This window comes from Mustelus asterias, chromosome 12 (genome assembly GCF_964213995.1).
Source record: "Mustelus asterias chromosome 12, sMusAst1.hap1.1, whole genome shotgun sequence".
NCBI classification, from domain to species: domain Eukaryota; kingdom Metazoa; phylum Chordata; class Chondrichthyes; order Carcharhiniformes; family Triakidae; genus Mustelus; species Mustelus asterias.
In genome coordinates, this window is record NC_135812.1 from 42,654,942 (window position 1) to 42,662,467 (window position 7,526).

Below are 7,526 nucleotides of genomic sequence, written 5' to 3' on the forward strand. Positions count from 1 at the left end.
AACATTGCAGGCGGCCATTTGGTACGCTGTGTGTGTATATCTGTCTCTTTCTATCAGACCCGTGGGAGGGATCACATGCTCTCTCTCTCTAATCTACACCCTGGAAGGAAGGGCATATTGAAAAAAAAACCTGCAGAATCTTTAAATCCTGCAGATTAACCAACATGGCTATTTAATGCAGCTCTCCACTTTATGGCAAAAACTGGCTAATATTATTCTTTGCAAGGCACAACTTTAACATCAGTCCTTATTAAAAGGATTAAAGAAAGGAAAAATCGCCCTAATTCCATAATATCAGCAATCTCGCCGATGTATTTCACAATTGAGTATTTTTTTGTTTGGGAAGTGGGGGGGGGGGTGTTTCAATGTAAGAAATTGACGCGCCTCTTGTCAATTTCAAGGTGCCGTAATTTGGCGAAAGAATGGGATGTGTGTGTGTGTCTTAATCCGTATGTAAATTACAGCCAATGAAGGAGGATGTAGGATTGGAGCTGGGATTAGCAGGGGCGAATGAGTTTCTGCTTTACTGGGATTAGAGAACAAAGGCTAGTCTCAGCACAGCCAGCAAAAAAAAATCTGCCAAACCTCCTTCAGTGCCTAGTCTGCAATCAGGACAAAAAGACACCCCAGTTATTATTTTTCTCTCCCCCCCACCCTGTATCAGAAAACAGCACATTTCCAAACAACAACAACAAAGAAATCCAAAAAGAAAAAGGCAATCTGTTAAATCCGGATTGGAGACACTAGGACGTTGGGAAGTTTTATTTTTATTTTTTTATTTAAAGAAGGAACTCCTGTGTGTGTTTTTTTTGTTGTGTGTGAGAGGTTTTGGTTTGGAAGAAGAATCAACGCTGTGGTGGGTCCTCCAAATTTAAAGGTAACAAAAAAAAGGAAACAAGCAACTTGTCACAATGTTGCATTTATTTTTAAAGATACATTTTGTATCCTGCGGCGACACGTGACTGGCTGGGTCAGCCTGCCAGGGAACAGGCAGAATGGTTTACACTTGTCTTTTCAGGGGAGGGGGAGGGGAGGGGGCTCTTTTTCATAGAAAATGCCACTGTTTTAATTAATCTGACATTTCTCTCTATGCGAGACCCTCTTCCTCCTTCCCTCCCTCCAACCATTGGTAGTTACAGCTCCGACCTGTGTACAGCGGTCCTTGCTGTGTGTGTGTCTCAGACAAGTGTCCGTAGGCCGAGACTCCCCCCCCCCCCCCCCTTTTTGTGAATGATGTGGAATATTAAACACCCACCCCCTCAAAAGCAGCCCCAAATTTCCACTTTCAACATTCCTGCTGCAAAGTGCCGGCTTTCACCAACTTGGGTTGTGCTAACCTTGTTATGAATTCTAATCGCTGTATTATTGCTTTTTTGCTGTTTCGATTTCACTTTTAATCTGTGACTGGGTTCCTCTTTTTTTAAATCGTCCTTCTGATGCTGGTTCTGTTCATGTTTTTAGTTGTGCTCCGTCCACCCCCCCCCCCCCCGAAGTTCTTTTTAATTGTGAACTCCAGGGGTTCCTGAAGGTCATCGGGTTCTCGAGGTTTTTTTTATGTTGACCTGGATGTTATAATCATAGCTGGCTCTTAAAGCCACAGTTTCTGCAGTGATTGTCTTGTCTCCCCCTTGGTGGCTGCTGTGGCATTTAAGGGGGTCCCTGGGAGTGTGCCCGGGGACCTCGCGGGCAAGTCTTTGCTATTCATTGGGTTTTTGCCCAGGGGTAACAAATCCAAGTCTCTGGGAGTGTGCCAGTATTTGCAAGAAGGTGCAGATACTTGTGGATGGGGGTTATCAGTATTTGCAGAGGATGCCTTGGCTTGTAAGATCATTGCTGGGTTGTCCCTCAGTGACTGAGCATCTCTGTTTGTGTGATGCCCCTTCACTGCACTCCCCCTAGAACCACACTTTCCTTTTGCCCATGAATAAAGTAATTAACCTGTGACCAGATGCATTTGTAATTGAAATAACTTGTCTTTATATAGCGCCTCGAATGGTTGCAGGAAGTTCTGAAAATACTTTAAAGCCAGTGAAATATTTCTAAGTGTAGTCACTGTTGTAATGTATGAATCACAGCGGTGAATAAGTACACAGCAAGAGTCCACAAAGCAATACATAGAAACATAGAAAATAGGTGCAGGAGTAGGCCATTCAGCCCTTCGAGCCTGCACCACCATCCAATATGATCATGACTGATCATGCACTTTCAGTATCCCACTCCCGCTTTCTCTCCATACCTCTTGATCCCTTTAGCCGCAAGGGCCACATCCAGCTCCCTCTTGAACACGTGTCAGATCATTGGTTTTAGTGATGTTAGTTGGGAGATAAATGTTGCCAAGGACACCAGAGAGCTCCATGTTTTGATTTGATTTATTGTCATTTGTATTGGTATACAGTGAAAAGTATTGTTTCTTGCGCACTATACAGACAAGGCATACCGTACATAGAGAAGGAAATGAGAGAGTGCAGAATGTAGTGTTATAGTCATAGCTAGGGTGTAGAGAAAGATCAACTTAATGTGAGGTAGGTCCATTCAAAAGTCTGACAGCAGCAGGGAAGAATCTGTTCTTAAGTCGGTTGGTACGTGATCTCAGACTTTTATATCATTTTCCCTACGCAAGAAGGTGGAAGAGAGCATTTCTGGGGTGCGTGGGGTCCTTAATTATGCTGGCTGCTTTTCCGAGGCAGTGGGAAGTGTAGACAGAGTCAGTGGAAGGGAGGTTGGTTTGAGTGATGGACTGGACTTCGTTCACGACCTTTTATAGATTCTTGCAGTCTTGGACAGAGCAGGAGCCATACCAAGCTATGATACAACCAGAAAGAACGCTTTCTATGGTGCATCTGTAAAAGTTGATGAGAGTCGTAGTGGACATACCAAATTTCCTTAGTCTTCTGAGAAAGTAGAGGTGTTGGTGGGCTTTCTTAACTATAGTGTCGGCATGGGGGGACCAGGACAGGTTGCTGGTGATCTGGACACCTAAAAACCTGAACCTCTCAACCATTTCTACTCCATCCCCATTGATGTAGACAGTGGCATGTCCTCCACTCCGCTTCCTGAGGTCGATGACTATCTCCTTCGTTTTGTTGACATTGAGGGAGAGATTATTGTCGTCACACCAGTTCACCAGATTCCCTGCATTTCTATTCATCTTAGAAATACAGGAGGGGGGGAAGGAGATGATGGCATAGTGGCAATGCTAGTGGACCAGTAATCCAAAGGCCCAGGCTGATGCTGAGGACACTGGGTTCAAATTCCACCATGGCAGCTGGTGGAATTTAAATTCAATAAAATCTAGAGGTAAAGGCCAGTCTCTGTAATGGTGACCATGGCAACTACTATCGATGGTCATAAAAACCTTTCTGGTTCAGTAATGCCTTTAAGGAAGGAAATCTGCCACCCTTACCTGTGACTCCAGACCCACAGCAATGTGGTTGACTCTTAACTATCCCTTTGAGATGGGCGGCATGGTGGCACAGTGGTTAGCACTGCTGCCTCACAGCTCCAGGGACCCGGGTTCAATTCCAGCCTCGGATCACTGTCTGTGCAGAGTTTACACGTTCTCTCCGTGTCTTCGTTGGTTTCCTCTGGGTGCTCTGGTTTCCTCCCATAGTCCAAAGACGTGTAGGTTTGGTGCATTGGCCATGCTAAATTGCCCCCTAGTGTTAGGGGGATCATGGGGTAAATGTGTGGGGTTGCAGGGATAGGGTTGGGCGTTGGCCAAGGTAAGAAGCTCTGTCGGAGAGTTGGTGCAGACTTGATGGGCCAAATGGCGTCTTTCTGCACTGTAGGGATTCTATGGAAGTGATTGAGGAAGCGGCTCAGTTCAAGGGGCAATTAAGGATGGGTAACAAATCCTGGCCTTGCCGGCGATGTTTACACCCATGAAAGAATAAAGATCAAATCTCTTAAGGCCACCTTTTAGAGCACCTCGGATCAACTGGCCCAGAAAACTGTACCACCGACAGTGCAGCACCCCCTCTGTACTGTTCTGAGATGGGGCTTGAACGTGTAGCTTTCTGACTCCAAGGCAAAAGTGTGAATTGCTGAGTCATAGCAAATAGCTCATTATGTAAAATGATCTTGTTAAACCTTGTCAGGGATAAATGTTAAACAGCTATTTAGTTGTAATGCAGAAAGTGGGTGCTCAGAATCTGCTTGTCGTGATGTTCTCCTGTCCCTTGATGCCGTGTGTTCAGTAATTCAGGTGTGATCTTTACTCGAGTCTCCCAGACCCTCTACCCAGTATGTGATGAGGTGTATTTGACACCAGTGCGAATGTGTAGCAGGGGGGAATCCTGATGAGGCTGGGATGTTTTAGCACTGGTAGTCTCAGGTTGTACTCACTTGTATTCCGCTGCAGGGTTGGAATTCTCTATGCTGATCCAGGCTTGGGAGGACAGCTTCTGTACCTCTCAATCCTTTCAACATCTCAAGTGGCTGTGGCACAGAATTTCCCTTCCCAGCCTGTACGCTTCCAGGGATCTGCATTACAGCGTTCCAAATTTATATTCTCTCATCGTTTTGAGCCCTCCCTCTGTTAAAACACACAATTCTCTGTCATGGTGTATGCTCATGGGTGGCACGCTGTCTCACAGCGCCAGGGACCCGGGTTCGATTCCGGTCTTGGATCGCTGTCTGTGTGAAGTTTGCACGTTCTCCCCGTGTCTGCGTGGGTTTCCTCCGGGCACTCCGGTTTTCTCCCACAGTCCAAAGATGTGCAAGTTTGGTGGATTGGCCATAATACATTAAGCCCCTTCATGTCACAATATGTGTAAGGGAGGATTAGCGGGGTAAATGTATGAGATTACGGGGATAGGGTGGTTAAGAGAGCCCAGGGTAAGATGTTCTGTCAGAGATTCGGTGCAGACTTGATGGGTCAAATGGCCTTGTTCTGCACTGTAGGTATTCAGTGATCTGTCAGTCCTGTGGAACATTTAGAGGAAGAATGCTGTTTGGCCCAGAATTACAATTCTATCCTCTCCCCCCTTACTCCATTAAATATCTGATGTACTTGGATAAATTCCTCTCTGAGATTCTCTCTTCAAGTCCAGCTTTATTCCTCACTGCTCCTCCGTCTGATACTGAGGATCAGTCTCCAATACATGGCCTCTGGATCCTTGTTGACCCTCCCTGTCACATTAACCAGAGTTGTACCCAGTCCTCCAGGTACAACCGCAGGTCACTGTCCAGCTTCAACCTCTGGGGGATTTGAACTGACTTTGACAGTAACCTATTTGCCTTGTTCATCGACCACGTAACATTATTTGGAAATGACAAAAGAGGAGTCAACAGACTCTCCCTTGGCCAGGATAGCGAGTCACTTTTGGGTTTGTGTATTGTTCAGTCAGTGGGTAACGGTGGGGACTAATCTGCCTTCTATCCCTCCCTGATAATCTGTATAGCACCATCAAGCTTGCACAGCTTTTCTTCATGTTACCCAAGTTAATGTTGCACAGAGGCTTTTGAACCGACAGTCCATACTGGCAAAAGTTAGTCAAAAACTTCCTGTGTTTTGGAATTCTGTGGATAAAAATTGAAGTGTGGCTTTGGGGGTAAATAAGAAATGAGTGGAATTTTATTTTTGAGCAGAAATGATTTAAAGGGATTGTGTCCTTTTTTTGGAAGAGACCCATTCTAAAGTGAGGGCCTGAATGATCTGCTTTACAAAGGCGCCCAGTCTTGTCTGCAGCAGTGCGATTGGTGCCCGGCCAGTTTAGCAGTGTAGGTATCAATCTAATCTCCCTTTCACACAATCTGTTGCAGTCAAACCCAGCCTCAGTCCCCACCCATAAGGACCTCATTGTAGTTGGCACATGTTTTAATCCTTGCCCTAAATCACTTCAGTTTGCCTCAGTCTCGGGGAGCAAAGGGACGTGGAGTTTCTTGAGTTGCATCAATGGATCACAAGTGTGTGGGAGCGACTAAAGGGCCCAGCTGGTCCCTGCAGTCTGATGCTAATTCATTGTGAAAAACCACACACACACATTTGCTGTATTTAGAGTTGCACATTAGCTTCTTCTGTGTTGTGTAGTCACTCGATTTTTATTTATGTTTTGTGCTGTTAAATTTTCAGCAAATCCTGGTCGTTATGAAATGCTGGTTTGGGCAGAGTTCGAGGTTGGATTTGCTTTTTGCTATTTTGGGGCTGTAATGATGGAACGAGTTGTGTGCAGATAAAAAGATCAGTCTCCAAGAGATTAAACACCATAGTTACATTGTTCAAATACCACGAGATTAGTTTCCTAGGAGATGGAGACTGGTCGCCATGGACACAAAGGTCCTGGAATTAGGATTGCGATTTTTCATCCTTGTCATTCAAATATGTGTGTGTGTGAGGGGGTGTGTGTGAGGGGGGCTGTGTGCGTGTGTGAGGGAGTGTGTGTGTGTGCGTATGTGAGGGAGTGTGTGAGCGTGTGCGTGTGTGAGCGTGTGCGTGTGTGAGCGTGTGCGTGTGTGAGCGTGTGGTGTGTGAGCGGGTGTGTGTGTGTGGGGGTGTGTGTGTGAGGGGGTGTGTGTGAGGGGGTGTGTGTGTGAGGGGGTGTGTGTGTGAGGGGGTGTGTGTGTGAGGGGGTGTGTGGTGAGGGGGTGTGTGTGTGAGGGGGTGTGTGTGTGAGGGGGTGTGTGTGTGAGGGGGTGTGTGTGTGAGGGGTGTGTGTGTGAGGGGTGTGGTGTGAGGGGGTGTGTGTGTGAGGGGGTGTGTGTGTGAGGGGGTGTGTGTGTGAGGGGGTGTGTGTGTGAGGGGGTGTGTGTGTGAGGGGGTGTGTGTGTGAGGGGGTGGTGTGTGAGGGGGTGTGTGTGTGAGGGGGTGTGTGTGTGAGGGGGTGTGTGTGTGAGGGGGGTGTGGTGTGTGAGGGGGGTGTGTGTGTGAGGGGGTGTGTGTGTGAGGGGTGTGTGTGTGAGGGGGGGTGTGTGTGTGAGGGGGTGTGTGTGTGAGGGGGTGTGTGTGTGAGGGGGTGTGTGTGTGAGGGGGTGTGTGTGTGAGGGGGTGTGTGTGTGAGGGGTGTGTGTGTGAGGGGGTGTGTGTGTGAGGGGGTGTGTGTGTGAGGGGGTGTGTGTGTGAGGGGGTGTGTGTGTGAGGGGGTGTGTGTGTGAGGGGGTGTGTGTGTGAGGGGGTGTGTGTGTGAGGGGGTGTGTGTGTGAGGGGGTGTGTGTGTGAGGGGGTGTGTGTGTGAGGGGGGGTGTGTGTGTGGGGGGTGTGTGTGTGAGGGGGTGTGTGTGTGAGGGGGTGGTGTGTGGGTGTGAGGGGGTGTGTGTGTGTGAGGGGGTGTGTGTGTGAGGGGGTGTGTGTGTGAGGGGTGTGTGTGTGTGAGGGGGTGTGTGTGTGAGGGGGTGTGTGTGTGAGGGGTGTGTGTGTGAGGGGGTGTGTGTGTGAGGGGTGTTGTGAGGGGGTGTGTGTGTGTGAGGGGGTGTGTGTGTGAGGGGGTGTGTGTGTGAGGGGGTGTGTGGTGTGGGTGAGGGGGGGTGTTTGTGTGTGAGGGGGGTGGTGTGTGATGGGAGGTGTGCGAGGGGTTTGTGGGGGGGTTTAG

At 48.1% G+C, this 7,526-nt stretch overlaps 1 protein-coding gene across 1 annotated transcript in view; it reads left to right on the forward strand.

The window, feature by feature from the left end:
* Positions 1-557: 557 nt before the first annotated feature.
* The window catches only part of gtf2ird1 (GTF2I repeat domain containing 1), a 214,130-nt gene continuing 207,161 nt past the window's right edge, over positions 558-7,526 (forward strand). Inside the window, exon 1 of the mRNA XM_078226022.1 lies at positions 558-877. The gene's annotated coding sequence lies outside the window, so the exon portion shown is untranslated. The remainder of the gene's footprint in view (positions 878-7,526) is intronic.